Raw genomic sequence first — 27,676 nt, 5'->3', positions numbered from 1 at the left:
TCGCTGCCATCTGCCCACCCAGTTGGCCCCACTGCCTGAGCCACGTTCTGGTGGCATCCAAGGCCAGCAGCTGTGCAGGATGAGTCACCTTGCTGGTAACAGAGCTGGTGATCAGTCAATGTTGTGTGTTATACCCTGGGTCTCTCCGTCTTTCCAACAGAGACCTGCCTAACATGTGGGACTGCCTGTCCTTGTTCAGGTTACCTAGCCCCTGTGCAATTCACCTTCCGGTTGGAGAAGGAAGATAATATGGCCCTGCCTCTTGGCCTGTGGAGAGGAATGGATGATCTGAAACTGTGGCTTGCTTGATATTGTGCTGGCAGAGAGGAGAACAGATGTTAACACAGAGCACACCTCTGCCCCGAACCTCCTGGGAGCCTCGGAGATCCTGAGTCTGCCTGGCCTTGGCATTCAAGCTCCTCAGACATCAGAGCACAGCATTGGGCCCAGCATGACCTTCTGCGGTCCCAGGCGACATCAGGGATGTGTTGTCAGTGTCCTTAGAAAGCCCATGGCTTGCTTGGCCACATCAGGTGCAGGTACCTCAGTCAGTGACACAGCAGGTGGATATCCCATCCTTGAGAACTGTGTCAGGTGGGAGGATAGCCAGAGGATCTGGGGGCAGCCACCTGCCCCTTCAGTCCCAGGCTCCAGCACCTCCCATCAGACCTTCCTCTTCACTCCCTGCTTCTCCCACCGATTATTGGCATTGGCATATTTCTGAGCGAGTTCTCTCCTAGTGGCCTGTCACTCTGTGGGTGGGCAGTGACCCCCGCTGAGCAGGTTCAGCGTTTTCAGGTGGGGCTATGACCTTCTGTTTTGCACTGGGCTGCAAACACCCCGGTCTGCCCAGGATTCTTGGCAGCTCCTGGGAGAAGCTTAGAAATTTTAATTTCTTTAATTTCCATGGAACATTGTTTTGTGTGTGTGGCTAAAAACATTAATTAAAAACGTTAATCAGTTTGGCTGCCTTGGAAAAAGGGTCTTTTTTCTGCAGGAGCCATCATGCTGGGTTATTGCAATCCCCTCTTCCCAGCCCCTTACAAGGAGGAGAGGACATCAGCTTGCAAACCGACACTTCAGCCCTGCATTTGCGGATTTGTCTCTTGGTGTCAGGCAGCCTCCTTAGCTCCTCTGAACTTTAGTTTCCACATCTGTAAAATGGGAAGAAAGGGTATGTCTGTCTCCTGACTTCTTGGGGATTCTGTGTGTGTGTGTATGTGTGTGTGTGTGTGTGTGTGTGTGTGTGTGTGTGTGTGTTCAGTGAGGTCCCAGGAGAATAGTCCTTAGTGAAATGTCTTCTACAGCATTTGCCAGTAACGGCGCTGTTGTTGTAATTCGCTGGATTTCCTTGGTAGTTTACAGAGTGCCTCTTTTACGCACTGTCTCATTTAATCCTGTCAGCGCACCTGGCAGACGAGTAGTGTTTGAATCCACTCTTTTTCACACATGAGTACACTGGGAAGGGAGGGTTGCAGCCAGGCCTGGAGCTAAGAACCTTTGACTGAAGCCCCAGGCTTTGGCCCAGTCTCACTGCCTTCATTTGTTCCCTTGGCCCCATGTGCTGAGCCCCTACACTAAGTCACTGTGGCGAGATAGAGAGAGGGGAGGCCTTTTCATTTCCTCTTGGGAGGAGAGGAAGAAGTTAAGTCTCTAGCATTTGCCTAAGTGGTACTAATAAAAGCTGACGTGTCTATGGGCTTATAATATCCAGAGACAAGTGCTAAACTCTGCAAAGATTCTCACCGAACACCAGGAACAAGCCTCTAAGATGAGAAACTGAGGCTCAGAGAGCTCACGTTTGAGTACTTGTTCAGGGTCCTGAAAAGTCTCTTTAGGTAGTAGAACTGGGACGCCATCCCAGGAAGCCTGAGAAGAGCCCACCGTCCACCAGGAGGCTGTGCCTCTGCTCTTTTTGGGTAATGAAGCAAATGCATTTTGACAATAAGGCTAAAAGTGCTTTCCCAGTCACAATGCCTGAGGCGTGTGGGAGGCTGCTCACTGGGGAGCCCGGAGGCGCTGAGGACAGCATCTTTCCGCGGGCCTAGCTAGTCAAGGGGACTTTTCAGGGTAAGGGGGAATTCACTCTGTGCTGCTGGGAACTGGACTCTGAGTGCAGGATGCGTTAAGCCAGCACCGAATGGGAGGAGGTGAGGACTCTGAGGCTTGCAGAACCATTGCAGGCCTATCCGTGATACCAACACATCTAAGGAAGGAAGACGGCAGACAACCAGAGGGCCTCAGAGAAGAAACTTATGGCCAAGTTGTTCCTCGGGGAGAGATGAGGAAATCCAAGTGGGGAATACAAGCCCCCCGCCCTCCGTTCTTGCCTGTGGGGCAAGGATGTTTCATCAGCTATTCCAGAGTTAAGAGCAAATTCCCCTTCAGAATTTGCAGGGTTCTTTATTCTGAGTTTGTGCTGACTAAGCTTCATCTCATTCATGATTTGGCTGCCAAAGAATAGGGGGTGGGGGGCCTGAAAAGGGAAAAGGGTACCCTATTGTAAATGTACAAATGGGGTGTTCTGTGGGGGCCACACCGGAGCATCACGGTTCTTGGAAGGACAGAGAAGGTCAGTGCCTGAACCCCCAGGCTAAGTACGAGACGCTGCTTCAGGGTAGCGTAGAAGGGTGGCTCCTGGACCTCATTCTCCACACTGTCCCACCCCTTTTGACCACCTCATCTAGCCATCCTGATGATCAGTTAAGAATCTCTGGTGGGGCTACATTTTTTTGTTTCCTGAATAATGCATGAGGTCCACAGAACACATGTTACCAGATGACAGTGTTGGGCTCAGATAAAACTTACAACAAAGTTAATCTGATGCAGCCTCCATGGCTCACAGGATCCCCACTGTGTATGAAATGGGCTGGGCACCCAGGGACCGGCCATTCTCAGAATGAAGTTATTGGGTATGTTTCTTATTCATCTCTACCTAGTTTTCTTGGAAGAAGGTGAATGAAAATGCTGTAGTAGGGGAGGGAAACATGATTAATGGGTAGGGGCTTATGAGTCAGAAAGATCCAACCATCACTTCTGGCCTGGCTGCCTGTGTGACTTCAGAAATGGGGGATATCAAAACCGATCTCATAGGATTAAATGGTTTAATGTATATAAAATGCCTAACACAGTGCTTGGCACATAAACATTGCTCATTAAATGTCTTCTCTTCTTGTGCTCCTCATTCAGCGTATAGTAAATATGCAGTCTTTATCTTTTAAATGAATGAAACATCTCATTACCAAATCTATTCAAGGTAAACATTAGTATTAATATGTATCCTTTTTTTATGTGTTCCTAGAATCCTGTTACACTTGGGATTTAGGCACTTTCAATCTGAAAAAAACATATCCCTTCAGCACTCTGGATGGACTTGAGAATTGTCCTTACCTGAACTAAAGCTGGAGTATTTTGAGATTGGAGAATTAAGGTAAGGGACTTCATCCTCCTGATCCTTGTGAAACCAAACATAGCTTTTGGAGTTGATGATCTCCTGCAGCACAACCTGGGTTGTGGTTCTTGACCTCTCGGCGTGTCTTCCTGTGCCACTCCAATGTGCTTGGGAAGCTGGCTCCCCATAACCTCACCTTGACCTGGTTCTCAGAGTCTAGTCCACTTATTCATTGTGCCTACGAAGCTCTCCCTCTATCCCTAGTGGAGGGAGGAGCCCACCATCTCCTAGTGAATGCCCCACTTGTAGCAGAAGCTGCAGGATGCTCCAGCTGTCTTGCGAAAACATGTGGAGACAGCCTTGGGGAAAAGAGGAAAAGGTGGGGTGAGGGTTGTATAGTCAGATTGAAACACCTTCGGGACATCCAGAACATGAGCTCTTCCTCCTTTCCCAGCCAATCTGTGCTTCCTCCTTTCACCTCCTTGAATTCCATGCTCCTTCCACACTAAGGCGGAGGGTGCAGGGGGTAAAGGGTTAGAGGTTAAGACTGAACGCTTCAGTAGACTTGGGTTTTCTTGGTTTTGCTACTTGCCTCCCTTTGGACAAGTCACTCAGCCTCTCAAAGCCTTGATCTCCTCATTAGTAAAATAGGAGATATTGTATGTGTTGAATGAGATATTGGAGAAAAACAGCTTATAGCATGCTGCCTTGCACTGAGGAAGAAATGCTCCAAAATGCAAGAGAGTTTTTGCAAATTATTCATCAATTATACCATTTAGAATTCCTTCCATGTACCAGGTTATTTTGAAGTCTTTCATTTGCTGTCCCCCCAGTCTTTCACCTATCACCAAGTCAGCCTGGGAAACAGCTGAGAATCACCTTCCCAGTTGTGCGCAGCCCCTCACCCAAAGCAGAGTCGATTACTTCCTCCACTGGACAGCAGCGGGCAAGTGAAGACATGGCTCCATTATACCATGCCTACTGCACTGGATTGAAATGTCCCTTGCCCCTTCCCCTGCCCATTCCCCTGCCCATTCCCCCTATTGCTGGTGAAATTGCTTAGAGCAAGGACTGTTTTACACATCCCAAGATCTGGCATAATGCCTGACCCAGGGGGAAAGAACAAATGAATAAGTAATTAAAAGGAGAGGGAAAAAGAGACAGAGAAATAACCAAAAGAAGAAAGTTTTTTAAAGGTTCAGAGGAAAGAATGAGGTCAGTTGCAATTTTTTTTAAAGTAAGATGTTGGAAAGAATAAACGACATGATGAAAAGGAAACTGACGTGATTCCTATCATGAATTTGAAAGTTATGCAAGGGTGGAAAGGTGGGTGAGAAGGTGTGGACTGGTGAGAAGACAGAGAAGTCAGAACTGAGAACACAGCAGATAACTGTACTCCTGTTGTGCTACATATATCATCTTTTGTATTGTGCCTTAAATTTTCAAAAGCGCATTTGCATTTCAAATCTGCTGTGATAGTCAGTATTCCTGTGGCAGGCAGAGGTGAAGAGCATGAGGCCTTGCCCTTCAGTCAAGGTGGGGAGACTGGCACACATACGATACTCCATACTCCCTAGGTGTATGTAAGGATGGTGGAGGGGACTTTCTCCATGCAGGGAGACTTCCTGGAGCAGGTGCTGCCTCTTGTGGCTCTTGAAAGATGCTTGTCAATAAAGCACACTGGGAGCCAAGGTGCTGTTTAGCAATTAAAAATGCTTTCCGTTGTTTAGAGCTCAGCACCTTTGTGCATTCATATTATGCATTCATTTTCATTTCATTGTTGAATTTCTCACTTCTGCTACTACAATGTCTACAGCTGACAAACCTTCCTTGGGAGCCCTACGCAGCCTTTTTTTTTTTTTTTTTTTTTTTTTTTTGAGATGGAATCTTGCTCTGTCGCCCAGGCTGGAGTGCAGTGGCGCAATCTCAGCTCACTGCAAGCTCCACCTTCCGGGTTCAAGCCATTCTCTTGCCTTAGCCTCCCGAGTAACTGGGACTTCAGGCACCCGCCACCACGCCCGGCTAATTTTTTTGTATTTTTATTAGAGACGGGGTTTCACCGTGTTAGGCAGGATGGTCTCGATCTTCTGACCTCGTGATCCACCCACCTCAGCCTTGTAGCTCTTTTTGACCCTCAGGGACAGTCATTGAATTATGTCTTGGGAGCCGATGCTCCTGATGCAGGCTTAGGGAGCAGGAGAGCGTACAGGGGCAGCAGCCTTTCCAGCTGATCCCCATGCCCTGTTGCACCTGGAGGGCTGGAATAAGCTATTCACATATTAGGGAAAAAGGCTGATGGGACCTCAGTCATGTGGCAGAGAATCTGAAAGCCAAAAACTTGGCAGGTCTGTGTCGGGGTGGGGTGACAGAGAGACATTTCCCTAGAATTCAGCTGCTGGGAGCAGAAAGACAGAACAGGGGCAAGTGCTGGGTTTCTGAGGCCCGCAGTGTTGAGCACAGCCTCAGGCAGTCTGTTCCATGACAGAACCTGAAGAAAGGCCCAGGCATTTGCGTCTGTGCCCGCAGTTCTACTTGACCTAAAGGCACTTCTCGCACTGGGAGCCTGCCTGTCTGTACCTGCCTAGAAATCAGCCTGGCTGGGACACACGCCGATTGGAGGGCATCCTCACCTTTCCCACCCATGAGTCAGGACTGTTGCCTGCCATGCAGCAAAGGCACCAGGAACAGAGCCAGACACTTAGGGTCTACCCCAGGCTCCACCTACCACTGCCTATGTGACTCTAGGCGAGTCTTTTACAGCTTGTCAAACTTCTCTCTTTCTTAAAAAAAAAAAAATTCTTGCCAGGCACAGTGGCTCACACCTGTAATTCCAGCATGTTGGGAGGCTGAGGTGGGTGGATCACTTGAGGCCAGGAGTTCGAGACCAGCCTGGCCAGCATAGTGAAACCCTGTTGCTATTAAAAATACAAAAATTAGCTGAGCTTGGTGGCACACACCTGTAATCCCAGCTACTTGGGAGGCTTAGGCACAAGAGTCACTTGAAACCAGGAGGCAGAGGTTGCAGTTAGCCAAGATCGTGCCACTACGCTCCAGCCTGGGCGACAGAGCAAGACTGTCTCAAAACACACATAAAAATTAAAAAAAAAATTTTTTTTAAAGTCAGGGACTTAGCTATGTGGCCCAGGCTAGCCTCCAATTTCTGGGCTTAAGCGATCCTCCCACCTCAGCCTCCTGAGTAGCTAGTACTACAGGCACACACCACACACCCAACCAGACTTCAATTTTCCCAGCCACATCATGGACCAGAAGCCACTTGGTCTGCTTGTGAGGATGACGGAACCTTGCCCGAGGAAATGGGCAATGAATGGGAGCCTGTTTGTTTCTCCTTCCAGCTCCTGACCCGCCTAGCTCCTGACCCTCTCAGTGTCATTCTTGCTCACCCCTGGCCCCACTCCCTGGATATGCAGACAGGATGGGCTTCTTCCCTTTAGACCCTCACTTGCCCTTTTGGACTCCTCTCCTGGCCTTGCCTCCCCCTGGTGTCATCTGCTGGCTCCCTGCCTGATACTGCCACACTGGCCATGCTGGCCCCCTGGCCTTTGTTGACACCGCATCAGCAGGCTCCCGCTTCCCTGTCAAGGGATACAAGCCGGCACCAGTCTTTCGCCACAAGGTGTGTGTGTAAAGATTGCTTCCTGTACTTGACGTCCACAGGATTTTAAAGAACTCTCGGCCCACTCGGAACTCTACACTTGAAACAGAAACATCTTCTCAAAACACCTTTGGTATTGGCCCATTTCTCTATTACTGTTTCTTGTGGTTTCATATTGAGGTTTTTGGTGCATTGCAATTGCCCTGGAGTTTATTTTTAGTAGTAAAGACAGAGTTCAATTAATGTCAAAACATGAGGGTAATTGCAGAGGAAGGATTAGTAAGTCTAGGGGAAAATGTGCCTAATTTTTTTTTTCTTCTGATAACATCTTTCACTGATCATACACCGTCACACCCACAGATACGGAGCTTCCTCTGTGATGCCTGTAATGAGCTAGGCCCAAGCGGGGAGCAGGGGCTGTGGCTGTGCCAACCCCTGAAAATGAAAGCATTTCTGAGTGTCTTTCAGTCCAGCTCACATAGCAGCCAGCCACACAGGTGACCACCCTCTGCAGCTGTCACTATGGGTGTTGATTATCATTATGGTTTTCAGGAAAGGCTGGGCTTTGGCATAGTCAAGTCTGATCCTCTCCCTGAGGGCATTTCTTCTGTCTCCAGAAGCAGCATTTCACTTTCCTGAACATCATCTCTCCTCCCCTGGATTGCAGGGTCTGGGGCTTGTTCTCTGTCTGCTTCCAGCTTTTGGCATTTTGACAGCACATAGGACATGCTTGGCGAACGTTTTCTTGGGTTGAGTGAATTCAGGACACTGACTTGGGGCTGGAAAGGCAAAGTGAGGAAGAAAGTATTCCCCCTTCAGAAGCTCCCCAGTCTGTCTTGAGAAACAAAGGCAGCCCTGCCATCTGCCCAGGACTTTACAGTTTATAAAGTGATTGCTCATCTTTTCTCCTTTCTTGTAATGCACAAATATCAAACGAGAACCTGCAGTGTGCGACTGTGCAGGGTGCCTGTGCCTGGAATAAAGGAGAAAAGCCGCTGTGCTCTCTCTGAAGGAAATCGCAGAGAGTGAAGCCAGCTTCATGATCCCAGAATTTCACAGATGAAGGGACTGGAGGCTTGGAGCAATTGCATTGCTTGAGATCCCCCCTGCTCATGGATGGTGGCTCTCAAATCAGTGCATGAGTCTTCTGAATCCCTTAAATCTTCCCTGTGCCCGCCTGTTCTCCTGGCACATTCTTTGTACTCTCTCATGCTGCTCCTCACCCCCTCTCCATACGTCTCTACTTCACCACCATTGTTCTCTGCCCACTCCTAGCCCCTTCTTTCAGCTCTGTTTCTTCTGAAGATGAAACAGAAAGGCACTTTCTCTCTACAGTGCCTTTTGTGGGAAGGGATCTGCTGATAGGGGGATGTGTTTGGGAACATGGTCTGTCCAACCTTCCCTGGGAGCAGAGCCTCGGGTCTCACCGAACCCACCTCCCCAGCACTTTGTGTGGTGACTGGAAGGCGGTAGCCATTCCCTCCTGTCCTCTCTGCCCTTGTCCACTTCCCTGCTATGAGTCAGGTGCTGAGATAGACTGTGAGGAGTAAACAGAGTAGATAAAAAAAGAGCTTTATCCTTCTTTAAAGTCTTTAAAATACACAGGTGTATTAGTCAGAGTTTTCCAGAGAAACAGGACCAATGGAAGATGCAGATCGATGCATATCCATGTCTATATCGATATCTACTTTGATATTTAAATCTGTATCTAGGAGATTTATTTATTATAAGGTATTGGCTCATGCAATTATGGAGCCTGAGGGGTTCTGTGATTTGCCACCTGCAAGCTGGAGACCTAGGAAAGCAGCTGTTGTATCAGAAAGGGCAGAGGGCTGGAGAGCCTGTGGTGTAGATTCCAGTCTGGGTTCGAAGGCCTGAGAACCAGGAATGCCAAGGGCAGGAGAAGATCGGTGTCCCAGCACAAGCAATCAGGCAGAGATGAAATTCAACCTTCTTGTGCCTTTCTGTTCTATTCAGGTCCTCAGTGGGCTGAGCGAGGCCCACCCCGCATTGGAGAGGACCATCTGCTTTACTCAGTCTCCTGGTTGAAATGATAACCTCATCTGGACATACTCAGAAATGCTGTTTAACCAGCTCTCTGGAAATCCTGTGGACCAGTGAAGTTGACACACAAAATTAACTATCACACTGCAGAGGCACAGTCTATTTACCTGTATTTACTGGGTAACGTGCATCTCAGCTCACCAGGCTGGTTTCACTGCCTTGGCCCAAAGCTGCCCTTTGAGTGTTGATCCCTAGCTGACCCCTTTGATCCTTCATAGCCCCATCTTTAAAACAAGAACCCTGAATCAAGTGACTGTAAGAGCCTCTCTTGTCCTGTTCTGATTGTATCCTGGCTTTGAGTGTTTGCCTAAGCTGAGCCCAATGGACCGTTGTCATTCTTTGTCTCTTTCTTGCTCAGACATCAGTTAGGTATTTATTGAACACCCTGTGTTCACAGCATCCGGCTCCTGAGACTAGAGACAGCTCTTGACTCCTGGTTTTGCTCTTTGCAACCTATTGGACCACTTTCCTTTTAAGATACACCCCTCACATTATAGGAATGTATCTAATTGTTTGTTCATTTTCTTAATTGTGCATCATATCAGTCCATCAGTCAGTTTTCCTCCTGAAATATGCTAAGTATTGAGAATTATAATAGATACTATTAAGCGCCACTAATAAAGTGCTATCCTTATAGTAGTAGTAGTGTTTGAGGCGATGGTCGTGTTAGTACTAGTAGTCATCAAGATGGCTATGAAGAGACTACTTCTAATCTACCAGTAATCATGGTAAAAATAGTAATAGCTCAAATGCATTATTCATGGTGTTTCAAGCACTTTACATTATATTATCTCATTTACTCTTCACAACCTGTGAGGAAATGGAGATGATTATGTAATATGCTCAAGTTTGCAAATGAAGGAATCTTCCTGCGGAATGTTCTGGGCTTTTGCATAATTTCAAAATTTCTTTTCTTTTTTTTTTTTTTAACTTAAGGTTAATGTTTAGAAGCTTTTACTAATGCGCGGACCATTTGCTAAATCTGTATAAGTGCTACACATTTGGGTATCTCCATCCCAACATACCTCTTATTGCCATTGCCTGAAAGCAGACACCTTCTCCTCCCTCCCTCAAGGACCTCTGAGCTTGCACTCCAATTCCTCCCCCACACTCACCTTTCTCCTTTCTGTTCCTCTTGGGATCCAGGTTTATTTGAGGAGTTAGGAAAAGCTCCTCAAATATTTCCTTCAACTTTTGCTCCCCATGGGGACTATCTTACCCTGCTCCCATTAAACTCTGAACAATGTTATCAGCCTGAAAAATGGATTGGCATAAGTGTGTAATGTCGAAGCTGGGAGGGACTGTGGCGGCCATCCAGCCCCCTGCTTTCAATGATACTTGAGGAAAATCGAATCCAAAGACCAAAAGCAGCCGGGATCGGTGGCTCACTCCTATAATCCCAGCACTTTGGGAGGTTTTATTCTTAAATTTGTAACAGTAAATAACAGAACCTCCACCCAGCATCCAGGCCTCTTGTTCTCTCCCGCATTCCCAGGTATAGGCCGGGTTTCAGAAACCCTGCACCACATAGACCCTGGGCCTGAGTTGCTGTGATTAATAATGACTCTGCTGGTAATTTGTGTCCTTTTGCTTGTAACTGTTTCCTTTTTAGTTTGGTCACCCTCCCAGAGCTGGATGCAACGGAGGCATACTCACTGTGGGATGCAGGGCATCCTGCATCCTGCGGAATTTTTTTTCCTCCAAAAATGAAACCTCGAAGTTAGGACATTGTCCTGTCCATGGACTGTACAACAACACTGAGCCTCAAGGACTCATATTGGCATTTTTCTTCTTTCACAGAGCGTGAGCACCTTGGCTTCAAGCTCACGAGAAATCAGATCAGGACTTAACGCTGGGTTAAACAAAAGTTTCATAAAGATAGAATCAAGGAAAAAAAAAAAAAAGAGAAACCAATGTAAGTGCCATCCTCCCTGAATTGCATCTTACCTGAGTCTTCAGCCACCGCCCCCTGATGCTGTGGGAGGAAACGGGAAAGTGACTGGCCATGGGGACATGGGTGGGGGAGTGTGAGGGTTAGTGGTAGTAGGGAGGTAGTGCTTCTGTGAAGCCAGACAGGAGACCTGAGCCTGGCTCTCTGCTTTGCTGCTTGCCAGCCCTCTGGCTGGGAAGAAGGCTCTTGGCCGTTGTGAGCCTCGGTTTCCTCTGCAGAGTGGGCTGTTCTGAGGACTGGCTGACATTGCTGTCCGTCACTCTTCCAGGACCCTGAGGATTTCAGCTCTACCCATGGGCACTGAACTCAACATTCACTGGTCATTTGGTTCTAGTTTTTTTTTTTTTTAAAGGAGTTTTACTCTTGTTGCCCAGCCTGCAGTGCAATGGCGTGATCTCAGCTCACCACAATGTCTGCCTCCCAGGGTCAAGTAATTCTCCCCAGTAGCTGGGATTACAGGCATGAGCCACCACATCTGGCTAATTTTGTATTTTTAGTAGAAACAGGGTTTCTCCATGTTGGTCAGGCTAGTCTCAAACTCCCGACCTCAGGTGATCCACCTGCCTCAGCCTCCCAAAGTGCTGGGATTATAGGAGTGAGCCACCGAGCCTGGCCGCTTCCGGTCTTTGGATTCGATTTTCCTCAAGTGTCATTGAAAGCAGGGGGCTGGATGGCCGGCCGGCCTGCCTTCCTTCCTTCCTTCCTTCCTTCCTTCCTTCCTTCCTTCCTTCCTTTCTTCCTTCCTTCTTTCTCTCTCTCTCTCTTTTGGAACATCCATACTTTCTGGCACTATAAGATGCTTAGGGCTTATCTTGTATATTTCCAGCCCCAGTTATAGAATCAGCCATTTCTTCAAGGATCCCCTGTCATTTTATTGGAGAAAGGACTTAGAATCCAAGATCTGGGTGCTGGATGTGCTTGAGGTGTTATTTCCTCCAGATCTTCTCAACCGACAGAGCAGTGAAATATATGTGTGTAGGGAGGATGGGGAGAACAATTTTTTAATATATATATGAATACTTATCTGGCAGGGGACATACCATGATCACGAAGGTGGTTTCCCAGGGTGAGGCTTATCCATTGCACTCCAGCTGTGCTGACCTCTGTGATTCCCCCAAATGTGGGAGACTTGACTGCATAATTTGTGGTAATGGGAGACTGCTTTTGCACTCTCCCCTGTAAAAAATTTTAAAAATAAATACATAAATAAATAAATGTATATATATGAATCCATGTGGATGCATGTATGTGTAAATATTTCTCCAGGTATCCATCTTATCTATGTAAAACTAACTATGAGTTCATACTGCTGTCTCCAACTCTAATTCATTACTACATTCACCCATTTTTTTTTTGTTTGTTTTTTTGAAATGGAGTCTCACACTTGCCCAAGCTGGAGTGTAGTGGTGTGATCTCAGCTCACTGCAACCTCCCTCTCCCAGGTTCAAGCGATTCTCTTGCCTCAGCCTCCGGAGTAGCTGGGATTACAGGTGTCCACCATCACGCCTGGCTAATTTGTGTACTTGTAGTAGAAACGGGGTTTCACCATATTGGCCAGGATGGTTTCGACCTCCTGACCTCAGGAGATCCAACCACTTCAGCTTCCCAAAGTGCTGGGATTACAGGCATGAGTCACCACGCCTGGCCTCCATCCACTTTTAACAAACTTGGTTTTTTTGCCCACATTGATTGATAAAAGAAGGTAATGAACGGAGACGTTGGAAAGTTCACGTGGGGCAAGAACAGTGGGCTAAGAACATTGGACTTTTCCCTATGGTCAGTGTGGCCTCATACAACAAAAATCAAGATGAGTCAGATGCATGTAGAAAGAGACTCCGAAATGTGTACTGCCCAGATGTTTGCAAACCGGGACACTGTGTTATGTTCACAGGCCTTTGAATGTGTCTCTCCCTGGGCTCCATGTGCCCTTTCTGCTTTCTGGACTATCCTGTTCAGCTTCTGTCCTCCTACTGACAGCCTTTCCTGCTTCCCTTTCCCTCCCATGCCACTCCCACTCCATACAACCTCTTCCCCTGCACACTGCTCCTAGAACCCCTGGGCTAGCCCCGTCGGGGTTGTCCTTGCCTTCCTGGGACCTGAGGCACACAGAATGAGGATGAAAGTGTTGACGTATCATGTAGAATCCCCCACCTGAGTTCTTTCTCAGCCAGGCATCCCAAACTCAATTGTCTACAGAGGCCAGACAGCCAATAAAAATAAGTGACGTGGGCCTCCTGGGCAGTCAGGAGGGCTTGGTGCAGAACTGGAAGCACCAGAAGTAACGAAGAGCCAGGAGGTCAGGCCAGCACCTGCTCTGAGTGGTCAGGTACCTCCCTGGTTGCTTAGCAAGTCAGTTGTTGAGAAATGTTTTGACTATGGTCCTTGTGTATGCCCAGTATAAAGGGGGCAATGACCAGTCTGTGGCCACTGCTTATGGCCCTGAAAGTCTGCAGGCCCAGAGTGGCCAGACCTGGTTTTTCAAAGGAAAACTGGCAGGTGGGAAGGACAGAGGGCCTTGCCCCTTCCCATTTGCCTCCTGTGCCTGATAGTGTCACCGTAGCAATACTTTCCTGGAGGCAGCACTTTGTCCCATAGCAATAGTTGATTTAGTGTATAGGGCTTTTGTTGTTCTTGTTTATTCCCATACCTGGAACCAGCTGCGTTGTGCTACTAACAGAGATGACAGCCCAACCTGGAGCTCTACAAGGTCCTCCAGGCTTCTCAGTTCTGATCATCCCACCCGCAGATCCCATCACCAAAGGGGTGTACTTGCTTTATGCAGCTGCTGCTTCTCCCAGACCTCATTGTCCCCCTTGTGCCTTTTCCGTGTTCAATACATGGTTTGTTTTTTATCTGAAATTCTACCCGTTAAAACATCTGGTATGTTTCCTCTTCTCTTGCGAGGTGTATTTCTGTATTTCCTACCTTTGTATCCTCTGCTCGATTCAACTTGAAGCAGGTTTCCAAGCTCATCACTTGGAGGCCCAGGGCATTGCCACTGCCCCCCACCCCACCGCCCACCGCCCACCTGCAGGCCTGTGCCAGGAAGCCCTGTGTGCTGTCTGCACTCCATTTTGCTGCTTGTCCACAACCGTCAACCATGACTGCTCCTGAGGGGCTCGCCAGCGGCCCTGTTTCCCAGCCTGCTGTGTGTAAGGTGATGCTTCGGGTTTTCCACAGTGAACAATGGTTCCCAGAGGGCAGGACTCCCTGGTGTCTGCAAGGGTGTGTGACTGTGCAGGGTGGAAACAACCTTGTCAAAATAAACCAGGGCAGTGCTGAGGGGGGAAGTGAGGCTGGCTGGGGGGAAATGTGGGCTGAGTGCTTCTTGGGGGGTTTCCTCTGCACCAGTGCCGGGCCGCTCAAGGGTCCCAGAAGGCAGAGGCTGACACACTTCCTGTAACCCTTTCAGACTCGCCATTGGCCCCCACCAGATCAGGAATCTGTTTTCCCTTGTTCACCTTGAGCCACTCACAGAGTGGGAAAGGTTTGCTTATAGAAGGAAAACAATCCTCCTTCCATCATTCCCCTTTTGCTCCTGTGTTCGTCCATTTGGGCTGCTGTAAGAAAATACCGTAAACTGGGTGGTTTACAAACAACAACAATTTATTTCTCACAGTTCTTAAGGCTAAAAGTCCAAGATCAATGCGCTGGGAGATTTGGTGTGTGGTGAGAACCTGCTTCCTGGTTCAGTGTCTTCTTACTGCGTCCTCATATGGAGGAAGGGGCGAGAAAGCTTTCTGGAGCCTCTTTTGTCAATGCACTAACCCCATTCATGAGGACTCCACGCTCATGATCGGATTGCCTCCCAAAGGCCCTACCTCCAAATCCCATCACCTTAAGGGTTAGAATTTCAAATGTGAATTTTGGGGACATAGCTACATTCAGACCGTGGCAGCTCCCCAGCACAATCCTGCTCGACCGAACTCAGCTTCTTGACCAGGCACGTCAACAATCTTTCTGTCCCTCTGATGCCAGAACTTTATGTTTCTGAGGGTGAAACTTGAGTGATTAATTCACAGTATTCCTCGGGATTCCTCTCTGATTGTTGACTGCATAAATGAGCGAAAGACCTGGATAATCCCTAACAGGTGCCTGAGACTCACATCAGCCCTGGGTGATTCCCCATGGCCAGGGGCCCACCTCAGTTCCCAGGGACCCGTGGGCATGATCATTATGATGAGCCACTACTCTCCAACCTGGCCTCTGCACCTGTGTGACATTTTCCTCCCATTGCTTTACATGTTACTCTTTCTTATTCAGTAGAATGTGCAGATTGGTCAGGGTGTGTATTAGTTTCCTACAGCTGCTGTAACAAAGTACCACAAACTAGGCTGCTCAAAACAACAGAAATGTATTCTCTCATAGTTGTGAAAGCCAGAAGTCTGAAATCAAAAAGTTGTGAGGGCTGTGTTCTTCCTGCAGACGCCCAGAAAAATCCTCTCTTCCTCTCTCCTGTCCTCTGCTGGTGGCTGGCCATCCTTGGTGCTCTTTGGCTTCTCATTGCATCATCCAAGTCTCTGCCTCCATCCTCCCGTGTCCTCTCCTGTGTGTTTGTGTCCAAATTTCCCTCTTCTTAGAATTGCATCTTCTCTAATCCAGCATGACCTCATCATAAGTCGATTACATCTGCAAAGACCCAATTTCCAAATAAGGCACATTCACAGGTACTGGGAGTTAGGACTTCAACATATCAGTTTTGGGGACACAGTTAAAACCACAACAGAGTATAAGGAGAAAATATTACAACTTCCTTTCTTTTCTTTTCTTTTCTTTCTTGTCTTTCTTTTCCCTTCCTTCCTTTCTTCCTCCTTCCCTCCCTCCCTCCCTCTCTCTCCTCCGCTCCCTCCCTCCCTCCCTCCCTCCTTCCTTCCTTCCTTCCTCCTTTCTTTTATCTTTCTTTCTTTCTTTTTTTTTGATGGAGTCCTGCTCTTCTGCCCAGGCTGGAGTGCAGTGGTGTGATCTCAGCTCGCTGCAACCTCCATCTCCCAGGTTCAAGCAATTCTCCTGCCTCAGCTTCCCAAGTAGCTGGGACTACAGGTGCCTGCCACCACAGCTATTTTTTTTTTTTTTTTTGTATTTTCAGTAGAGACGGGATTTCACCATGTTAGCCAGGATGATCTCAATCTCATGACTTTGTGATCTGCTTGCTTTCTTTCTTTTCTTTCTCTCTCTCTTTCTTTCTTTCTTTCTTTCTTTCTTTCTTTCTTTCTTTCTCTCTTTTTTCTTTCTCTCCCTCTTTCTTTCTTCTCTCTTTTTCTCTCATTTCCTTCCTTCCTTCCTTCCTTCCTTCCTTCCTTCCTTCCTTCCCTCCCTCTCTTCCTTCCTTCTTTCCCTCCTTCTTCCTCTTCTCTCCTCTCCTCTCTTACCCTTCCCTCCCCTTTCCTTCTCTCTCCTCCCCTCCCCTCCCCTCCTCTTCTGTCTCCTCTGCTCCCCTGCCCTCCCCCTCCTCTCCTTTCTTCTTCTTCTTTTTCTTCCTCTTCTCCCCTTCCCCTTCCCCTTCCTCTCCTTCTCCTTCTCCTTCTTCTTCTTCTTCCTCCTCTTCCTCTTCTCTCTGTTGCCCAGTCTGGAGTACAGTGGTAGGATCATGGCCCACTGTAGCCTAGACGTCCAAGGATGAAAAGATCCTCTCTCCTCAGCCTGCCAAGTACCTGGAACTACAGGTGTGTGTTCCCATGCCTGACTAGTTTTTATATTTTTTGTAGAGACAGGATTTCATCATGTTGCTCAGGCTAGTCTTGAAGAGATCCACTTGCCTCTGCCTCCCAAGGTACTGGGATTACAGGCGTACACAATTGTGCCTGGCCTGTTTATTTCTCTTTTATAAAATGTCTTTGTTTTCATCTCTGTTATAATAATAATATAGGCATTCATATGTGTAAATTATAAGTGAGTTCTTATATAGATTTGGGGGACTATTCTCCAACATGACTGATGAGGGCATAGTCAAAAGACAAATTAATCAGGCCACCAGTCTGATTTATGAAGGGTCCCTGTCTTAGTCTATTTGGGCTGCTATAACAAAATATCGTAGACTGAAGAGCTTAAACAGTAGACGTTTATATTCTCACAATGCTAGAGGTTGGGAAGTCCAAGGTCAAAGTTTGAACTGACTCGGTTTCTGGTGGGGGCTCTCCTCGTGGCTTGCAGATGGCTGCCTTCTTCAGTGTCCTTACATGGTTGTGGGAGCAGAGAGGGTTCTCTGGTGTTTCTTCTTATAAGGACACATATCCTTTCAGATTAGGGCTTCACCCTTAGGACCTTGTTTAACCTTACTTCCATCAAGTTTCTGTCTCCAATACAGTCACCTTGGGGGGTAGGACTTCAACATATGAATGCAGCATGGATGGTGACACCTTTCAGTCCACAGCAGGCCCCGACTACTGGATTTCATTGTACAATAAGATCCCCTTGTCTCTTGTGAATTATAATGAATATTAGTCTGTAAAGTGGGTCTGTGTAATCCAGCTAGTTTGTATACCGTAGGCAATCAAGAACTATGGATTTACTGGGTTTATTGGGTCAGGGAGAAGGGAGGGCTTTATCCAGGTGCCAGCACTTCTTCACCTTTCTCTACATTTGCTCATCCCGGAGGTGGGGTTTAACTGGGTCTGCCTTGTCCCCTCACTTCCCTCTCTGCTGAGAGAGTCCTGAGCCCACCCATTATTGGTAGCAAAGCCCTGGGCACAATCTCCGTTTTCCTATTTGTAAAATGGAGCTAACAATAGTACCCATCTCATCCGATGGCTCTAGAGATGAAATGAGATAATGTATTTGTGGCCTTAGGACAACAGTGTTCCTGCTACAGGGAGAAGCCTGGGCCAGGAGATAGATTAGTTTCCAGATACCACTGAAGTAGCCTTTCAAATACAAATTACCTGCCTCACTTTCCAGCTGTGCAGTCCTGAACAAGTTACTTTCCCTCTCTGATTTTCCACTCTTTGTTACCTGTAAATGTAACAACGCCTTTCTTTATGTTGTTGGGAAGTCCACATAAAGTGACGTGAAATTGATTGTAAAATACAAAACGGGCTGGGCACAGTGGCTCACGCCTGTAATCTCAACACTTTGGGAGGCTGAGGAGGGTGGATCACCTGAGGTCAGGAGTTCAAGACCAGCCTGACCAACATGGAGAAAGCCTGTCTCTACTAAAAATACAAAATTAGCCAGGCGTGGTGGCGCATGCCTGTAATCCCAGCTACTACTCCAGAGGCTGAGGCAGGAGAATCCCACGAATCTGGCAGGCGGAGGTTACGGTGAGCAGAGATCACACCATTGCACTCCAGCCCGGACAACAAGAACAAAACTCCGTCTCAAAAAAAAAAAAAAAAAAAAAAGAAAGAGAAAAGGTTACAACACAAATGTTGGCAACTATCACTAATAAGTTTGACTATGAAACCTCACTACTACATTTGTATTGTCTTAGACCAAGCTTGTGAGAATTTTTTGTGATTTGTTTTTAAAGCTCATCAGCTATCGTTAGTGTTAGTGTATTTTATGTGTGGCCCAAGACAATTTCTCTTCTTCCAATGTGGCCCAGGGAAGCCAAAAGATTGGACACCCCTGTCTTAGACTTTGAAGGAGCTGTGATTGAAGGATGGAGACTAGGCCAGGTGGGGCTTGGTGCAAGTTTAAGCTCTTAGGTCATTTCTAAACAGCAAACCTCTCAAATAGCATCCAACAGATATGTTAGTCTCGTCGTCTTTCCCCTGGTATCTTTTGTACATGTACATGTACCTGCTGCTGTCCACAGCCTGTCCTGGAGCCCTGACTTAGTTAAACCTCAGAACATCCCTCTGCATCCGGATGCATCCAATACTCTCAGTTTGTCTGACTCCTGCTGTACTCCCTGCGTCTGCCCAGCTGTTGACACAGCCACATATGGCTTCCTTTGCCGCAGCTTTCAGCATTCTGGTGGCTTGTAGTGCTGAGTGTTAGCGAAGAAAGTGGCTACTCTCATACACTGCTGCTGAAGGGTAGAGGGTGATGAACAGGACCAACCTCTCTAAAGGAAGGGATTGTGGTGGCTCACACCTGCAATCCCAGCACTTTGGGAGGCCAAGGCAGGCAGATCACTTGAGGTCGGGAGTTTGAGACCAAGCTGCCAACAAGGTGAAATCCCGTCTCTACCAAAAAATACAAAAATTAGCCAGATGTGGTAGTGTGTGCCTGTAGGCCCAGCTACTCAGGGAGCCGGCTCAGGGAGGAGAATCACTTGAACCTGGGAGGCAGAGGTTGCAGTGAGCTGAGATCGCGCCCCTGCACTCCAGCCTGGGTGACAGAGTGAGACCTTTTTATTTTTAAATAAAAAAATCAAAATAAATAAGAAAATAAGGGAAGGTTGGGCAGGACTTCTCAAAGTTTAGAGTATATTCACCCTTTGGCCCAGCAATCCCACTTCTCGGAGTCTGTCCCCTAGAAATAGTGAGGGAAGTTTCAAAAACTTTATTCAACAGCATTAATAGTGTATCAGAACCCTGAAGACAGCCTAGCTGGCCAACAGTACAATGCTCAGCTGCCACTAAAAAGAATGAGATGCTGTGTCCTTCTCAGTGCCTCAGATCAGGAGGCACCTGCTATTGGTTTGTCATATTACTAATGATGTTTACTTCCATCACTTGATTAGGGTGATGTCTGCCAGATTTCTCTACTGTAAAGTTTCTATTTTTCTCTCTGTAATGAATAAGTATTTTGTCAGGAGATACTTTGGAACTATGTGAGTATCTTGTTTCTCGTCATACTTCCACCAAACTAATTTTAGCATTCATGGATAATTCTTGTCTGAAACCGTTATTACTACAGTGTGTGTCAAACAATGGTTTTCTACTTCCATCATTACTTATACATTTGTCAAGTAAAATTTTACTATAAGGCAGATATTTTCTTTTATATTACAAAAATCATTTTTTTTGGTATCAGTATGGACTCATGGAGTCTCATTATATTGGTTATAACCCATGAATATAATACATTTTGTGCTCAGATTTTTCTAGATTTTACATTGGGATGCGCTTCAAGTTGGGTTCTATGTATTTTTGCCATTTTACTGTTGTTTTTTGAGCACTGCCTTACCTTTTGGCGTCACAAGATATTCTAGGCTCAGTATATACTTTGTCTGCTCCAGCCCTGGAATCAGCCATTGCTGCTGTGCTGTCCTTGCCAGAAGTATAACCTGAATTTAACAAGGAGGAAATACCAGACAAACACAAATGGAGTGACATTCTACTGAACAACTGAGCAGCACTCTTTAAAAATGAAAGACAAAGAATGACTGAGGAATGAGTTCAGATTAAAAGAGGCGAAGAGGTCCGGGCGTGGTGGCTCACGCCTGTAATCCCAGCACTTTGGGAGGCCGAGGTGGGCGGATCACAAGGTCAGGAGATCGAGACCATGGTGAAACCCCGTCTCTACTAAAAATAGAAAAAATTAGCCGGGCGCAGGGGCGGGCGCCTGTAGTCCCAGCTACTCGGGAGGCTGAGGCAGGAGAATGGCGTGAACCCGGGAGGCGGAGCTTGCAGTGAGCCGAGATTGCGCCACTGCACTCCAGCCTGGGCGACGGAGCGAGACTCCGTCTCAAAAAAAAAAAAAAAAAAAAAAAAAAAGAGGCGAAGGGACACGCTGCAGCCGTAACTGCAACACGTGACTGCGGGGCTGCGTTCTGCACTGGAAAAAAGTGTTACTGATGAAATTTGAGTATTGTCTCTAGATTAAGCAACTAAGCAATGGTATTGTACTAAATTGCTAGATTAGGCAATAGTATTGTGCTAAAATTAATTTCCTGACACAATTAAATAATTGTACTCTGTATATAAGATGTCAAAATTGAGAAGTTGCAAGGCTAAATGGAATTTCTTTGTTTTTAAAACTCTTTATATATCTTCATATATCTGAAATTATTTTAAAAGAAAAACTAAAAAAAAAACCCCAAAACCTAAATACAAACCAGGAGATAGATATATCTGTACTAATATGGGATGATGTCCACAATCAATTGGAAAAGATCAGTTGTAGTGCTGTTTGTATAGAATTGGCCCTTTTTGTAGAAGCAAGACAGAACAATATAGTGCATATGCATATTTATCTACACATGGGAGAAATTCTGAGAAGGGCACATACTTCCTGTTAACAGACATTTCTGGGAAATGTGTTTGGAAGGTGTGAGACACCTTTTACTTTTTGATGTCTTAAAAAGAAAAGCATGTTTTAATATGATAATGAGAAAACAGTAAGAATGTGGGTTGTATGCATGAGCGTACTTCTACATGTGTAGGTTTAGGTTTGATGTCTTCCCATCCAGCTTATTCTCTTTTGCATTTTCCTGCACAGGCAGTGCTGTGCAATGTCTTGCCCAGTGGACACCCACCTAGTTTTCACTCCACAAACCACTGTCCTACATCTGATCCTTAACAAAGTATGTTAGTTGTAGACACAAAGGTGGCCTACATTTCATACTGGTTGACAGTAATGCCAGTTGACTCATCTTATTTTTGTCTGAGGAGGCTGGAAATTTTTCATCCTCAGAAACTTTAGGGATAAATTTATTACTAAGATTGTATCATTTTGGTCTCCCCAGAGGAATGAAAAATTAGAAATTTTCCACGTGACAATCATTGCATTTACCTCTTTAAGGAGCAATGATTCTTTAAGTGGTGCTTGATTTATCTAAACCCGATTAATTAGTGAAAGGTCATCTGTTTCTCCCAGGAGTTTTTAATGATCATTAGGCTTTCGTAGTTACTGTGAAATTTTGTTTAAGTGGATTTATTTTGTGCAGGATTGTATTCAAGGCAGATGCTCCTTAATTTAAGAAGGAATATGTGAAAACACAAGTGTCTTCTCTTGAGTGAGGGCCTACTATGTGCCCTGACTTTTTACAAATATTGACTAATGTAACCTTCCTTACCATGTACCTTTCTTCCAATTTATCAGTGAGGAAACTGATGCAAAAAGGTATGCTCTCACAGGCTCTGGCGTGTTCACTGAGTTAGCTCCAGAAAGAACTGTCCCCTTCTCATGCCTGTTCCCTACTTCTTTTGCGGCTCATTCTCTGAAATGGTTTCTGCCATTGTCTTCAGCTTTCTGGGCTGCCCCATCACCTGTGTTGCTTCTGAATGTCAGTTTCATTGCTGCCTTCTGGCTTCCTCTGCTTTTCTCTGACATGATGTCTCTGTGGATGCATCTCCCAGTAGTGATTATAAAGGCGGTGATAATAATAAAAATAGAATACACAGGTGTCTTTATCAACCCCTGACCATGCTGGGCACAATGCTGAGCATGTGCAGGCATGATGTTTTTATTCTGCCCACTTAGCTGATGAGATTGTAGGGGCTCCCTGCAGGTTGGGGCCTGAAGACCACAGCCGGGTCCATCTAGGAACCAGAAGCTATGGTCAGGCTTACATGCTTTTTTCACATCAGTGTTCATGTAGATGTTTAAGTTCTTACAATAGGTTTTTGCAAGCTTGTGAACACTGCCAAATTACGCTCGCCACACGATTGCAGCCACCTATTCCCAGACAGTATAAATATATGGTTGAACTAACATTAATACACATCACTATTTTATCAAGTGACATAATCAAGCTAATGATGAAGTATCCAAATATTAATTTGCACAGACTAAAAGCAGATGAAGTATTAGAAATCTGCATATATCATTAGCAGAAACATTTTTTGGGGCCAAATGGTAAGGGAAAAAGGGGAAAATATTGTCCTTCAACAAAAATAATCATATTCCAGTAAGTATAATAAAAGAAATGACAAGCTTTTCAGAATTTCCATGACTAAAAATTGTTTTAGCTACAGTTAAAAAAGCATCACACAACAAAATATCTCTTGTTTAAAATATTTGCTACAAAAAGGCCTATTCTATATGTCCTGCATAAGAACAAGTATCTTTATATAAGAAATGTGTTTAATAGCCCTCTTTCATTCTTTTTCTCAAGCCCTCTCTGTTAAATTGCACCCAAAGGGGAAACATTAATTGAACTTTTAAAGCTTTTCTCTTTTTTTCTGTCTAAAGACATTAAAGACATATAGGTGGTATTAAATGAACCTTTAGCTAGAGCTCTGTGAGTTTTCAAAACAGATTTTATTTTTCTTTACCATAGGCCAACAGAGATTTTGAGAAACACATTGAAGGATCTGTTAACACTTGGTAAACCCAATAAAAGCAATGGTTGTGCCAGTCCTGATCTGTCTTGATGTGAATGTGAACAATGGGAACCTGAGCTAAGCAAGTAAAGAATCATGCAGTGCAGTCACCGTCTTCAGCATTTGAGATGACTAGCAGGGTAAACCACACTGTGTCTAAGATGCAATGCTAATTCTGTTTGAATTAAAAATATGCAAGCGTGGTACTGGATATTTTGACACGCAATCTTGCGAAATTTCTCATTGATAAGATTCTGACATAGGAACTACATTTGAGTAAGAATCATAGCTCAATACGGCATGATTTCAGGAAAGCCAACTGATAAGATAAAAGTGTTTCTGAGGCTGAACAGCAAGAATCTTTTGCTAAGAGTTAGAATAGATTGACAAGAACCTAAAATCAGAGTTGCAATTCTGCTGAGCTACTGCTTTTCAGTTCTCTGGTGGAAGCTTCACTGGACATATTGTGCATCAAGCCTCTATGTGACTGATTTGTGCCTCTTAAACTATGTCTTGTCTTAGATTCTCCATGGCAGTAGCTTTAGGCAACCCAGTTTTACTGAATGCAGCAATGGTTTCAGTGACCATTAGAATCCAATTTTAGGATGATACTTCTCCAAATTGTTAAAACTCCCTGGTGCTTTTCTCTTATAAACTGCAAAATGTCTTCATATTTCATCCCACTTTTCAGTTAATGCTAGGGTGACAGAAACTAGACTTCTCGCAAGACACATGACAGAGTAATATGGCAGCCAACTTCTTTGCCAAATTAAAGTTTTACAAGATTTAACCTGTCATCGAGACCTGGGATTTTGGTGGAGAGTCATCATCAAAAGCCAAGTTCAGTCCCTGGTTTGCCTTCTTTTCTGCACAAGAACAAGGGTTTTGATGGCTCTGGTCTCCGGGACCATCCATGGCTTTCTGTTAGCAATAATCGTGCCTTGGATAAACCTCATTGGGTACAATACTGCCACTGCGCAAAGCTCATGGCTTTCTTTCATAGCAAATGGCCTCTGACTTTTAGGAAGCCGTGTGGCCACCCCTCAGCAGACTTAGGAGAGGTCTTGGTGGTTATTTGTTGTTTTATAAGGTGTCATCATTGAGCAGCTACTCTGGATCAAGCTCTGTGCTGGGCTTGAGGGGTACAGGGAAGTTTCTCATGACCTTGAATCACACACACTTGGTCTCACTCCAATAGCAGAAAACAAGTTAAAGTTCCCCATGGCTTGATACGTTTGCCTGCCATGTTAATTGCTGCTGTGATCTCTGCAGCATGGTCCAGAGACGGCAATCAGTCAACAGTGAATGGGTTGAGATTTTTGTGATTTTGGTTCAGGAGTCTCAATCTCTAGAATAAAATCTAATCAAAGGGTAGGGCTATGTTTTTCTCTTGCCTTGGCTTCTTTGACTCTATCTGTGAATTCCCTGACCTAGGCCTCTGGCTCATTCTGTCTTAAGGTGCAAGAACCTCTAAAATGTAGATGGTAACAATCTCTAGACTACATGTATCTTGATGGTAGGGCCATCAAATGGATTTCCTCAGTATATGCAAGTCATGTTTTGTAGGCATGGTGGGGACTTAGTCAATGTCTCAATCAGATTTGCTTCTGTTTAGCAAGATAATCTTTTGTAGGGGAGTGTTATGGACTGAATTGTTTTCTTCTTCCCAAATGTATATGATGAAACCCACCCCCATGTATTCAGTATTAAGAGGTGGACCTTTGGGAGATAATTAAGGTTAAATGAGATTATGAGGGTGGGGCCCTCATGATGAAATTAGTGCCCTCAAAATAAGAGACCCCAGAGAGCTTACTGTCTCTCTTCTCTCTCTGCTATGTGAGGACACAATGAGAAGGGAGCCATCCACAATGCAAGGAGAGGGCCCTCATCAGAACAGACCATACTGGCACCTTGATCTTGCACTTACAGTCTTCAGAACTGTAAGAAAATGAATTTTCTATTATTTAAGCCACCCAGTCTGGGGCAGTCTATTATGGCCTTCCAAACTGAGAAATACAAGGAAACTAGGGCCATGTTAGCTTTGCAGAGAGAAGATGTGGTGAGGAGTTAGGAGGTAGAGGCTGAACTTTCATGATGGTGATATTCAACTAGTGAAAGGCTGAGAAGAGGTCAAATATACTTCTTGTGGCCCCAAGGATCGGAACCAAAATGGAAAGGTAGAAACAGCAGGCAAACAGAAAGCAACCTTATACAAGGAAAAGGAACCTGAGAGAATGTTCTGTCTCTGACAGTGATTGGTATCTCATCACTGGAGAGATCCACACCGGGACCATATTACTACTGAGAGGGGGTAGGGCTGAAAGGATCCAAGCATTGCACTGTGATGTGACCCCATAAGGTCCCTATAGACTTTGGGACTTGTGAGCTCACAGTGAATCATTACAAACAGAAACAATTCCTTCTTATTTGTGGAGCACATTAAAATTTCCAGAGCATTTTTATAAGTATATTATCTCCCATGATTTATATGAAAACATTAGAGTTGACATTCAATACACATTTGCTGAATGAGGGAATGGATGAAGGAGCTATTGTGGTACCTTGGTTGGCAGAAGAGGAATACATGGGCAGAGTGATTTCTGGACTTGCTAGGAAAGGCCAAGCCAGGTTTGGACCTGGGTCTCTACTGTACTCTTCACTCTACTCAGCCTTTTCCAAGGTGGAAATAATAACATTTTCTCTGAGGCTGATGCTTTTCTGTTTGTTTGTTTTGCATTTTTGTAAATTCATCAACATCAAGATCCCCTTTAATACTCACAAATGCCCTTTGAATCAGCTTTTATTGTTCACATTTTGCAAATGAGAAAATGGAGACTTCAAGAGTTGAGTGAGTTTAGCAAGGTCTTCAGCTCCTCTTGGGCAAAGCATTAGGGTTGCAGACAGTTGGGCACTCTCTTCAAATGAATGTGAGCCAATGTTGGCCCTGTTGGGTGTGCAAGGAGTTCTTGGAGAGTTGATGGACACCCTGTTTTGAGTCACATGAATAATTAGTCTAAGGAAACAGTAGTCAAACAGTTGACTCATTCTTTCTTGCACTCTTGCTGATCCTTAGCAATTTCTCGGCCGCTCCTCCTGCCAGAGTCCTGTTTTGTACCTTGTAAACAAATCACTCTAGGAGTTCCTAGTCCTAGCTGTATACCATAGTCACCTAGGGGCTTGCAAAATCTACTAGTATCCACCCCACTCCCACCGTACTCCAGACGTTAAGATTTAATTGATCTAGAGAGGCATCTGGGCTTTCGTTGTTTTAAAATTCTCTTTAGATGGTTGAGAATCACCAAATTTTTGTTGGTGTGGGGCAGGTTTGCACATTCAGGTTCATGGGTTATTGGAATGAGATATGAAGGGGCCTGCTATGTTCCCAGGGCCTGCTAGCTCTGTGCTGACTGCTTCTGGTTTTGTAGAAATGATTTCATTCCTCCTTTCCTGAAACCGTCCTGATTTGCGGTCATGGTCTAGTGGGATGCCATGTGGATTTATACTGCAACTCTTGTTTTCACTAGCTCTGTGACCTCAGAAAGGCCACCCCCTACTTCCCTGTGCCTCTGTTTCCATCTACTCTGTAACATGGGGATAATAATGCTAGTTTCCTTGTAAGTCTGTTGTGACCATTAACTCTTGGGACTATGCCTGGTGAATAGTTAGGGTTCCACAAATAAGTCTTGCTTAATGGTATTGTTATCATTGCAATAGCTGCATGTGTGTGAGTGTAGAAATGTATACAAGATATTGTTCCTGGTTTTTTTATTTTTCTTTTTCTTCCCCCTGGCAGAGTTAGCCATTTCTTCCTGTGTGTAAGCATATCATCACTTTCTGTTTCTATTATGGACTTGTGTTTTTGTGGCCCTAACCTTATATATTAATTCCACAAATGTTTATTGAACACTTGCTGAATGCTGAGGAATGGACAAGAGAGATACAACCTCTGCCTCTTGAGCCATTTGAACTTTGAAGAGGACAGATGATGAACAAGAGGAAGTGGATCCTAGAGGGAAACAGGCTAGGATGCTACGGAGACTAGAACAAATGGTCCTTATTCGTACCTTGCTGTGGGGGAGACTCTCCTGACAGTGTTAGTTGTGTCACCTGCATTCTTTCTTTACCTTCCACATGTAGTGTCCTGGGACTTACTGTGATTACTTACTTCTCTATCCCTCAACAGTAAGTCCTAATCATCGGGGCTAGGAAATGTGCTTTGTCAAACGAATTAGTGAATGAATCGCACTGGAACAAAATAACTTTTTGTTCATTTTGTTCCAGTGCGATTCATTCATTAATTCATTTGACTCAATTTAGCTTAAACAGCACATCCCGAGATGCTGTGTTAAATCATGGAGTCACAAAAGACCTTTACAGAAATCTTTACAGTCTTCTGGGAACTCTAGACACGAATATGAGGATAGGTTTGGACCATTGTAACTGCTGTAATAGCTGTTGTTCTGGTGAGCAGTGGGGACCCAAGCATGAGTGGGCCTTGCAATACA

The 27,676-nt window shown here is 45.4% G+C and overlaps 1 long non-coding RNA gene, 1 other non-coding gene and 1 pseudogene across 14 annotated transcripts in view; 2 read left to right on the top strand and 1 right to left on the bottom strand.

Moving 5' to 3' along the window:
• The window catches only part of LOC126961609 (uncharacterized), a 205,926-nt gene that overhangs the window by 90,670 nt on the left and 87,580 nt on the right, over nucleotides 1–27,676 (top strand). For all 13 annotated transcript variants that reach the window (XR_007728356.1, XR_007728359.1, XR_007728355.1 and 10 more), the window contains one exon: nucleotides 3,302–3,430. This is a non-coding gene — a long non-coding RNA (uncharacterized LOC126961609). The remainder of the gene's footprint in view (nucleotides 1–3,301; nucleotides 3,431–27,676) is intronic.
• LOC126961960 (U1 spliceosomal RNA) lies at nucleotides 12,036–12,196 on the top strand. The gene has a single exon (XR_007728535.1). It is a non-coding gene; the product is annotated as a U1 spliceosomal RNA (small nuclear RNA).
• LOC126961978 (uncharacterized) lies at nucleotides 24,084–24,156 on the bottom strand (annotated as a pseudogene).

The sequence above is a fragment of the Macaca thibetana genome, chromosome 8, assembly GCF_024542745.1.
Source record: "Macaca thibetana thibetana isolate TM-01 chromosome 8, ASM2454274v1, whole genome shotgun sequence".
NCBI lineage: Eukaryota > Metazoa > Chordata > Mammalia > Primates > Cercopithecidae > Macaca > Macaca thibetana.
This window is presented reverse-complemented; position numbering and strand designations above follow the sequence as displayed.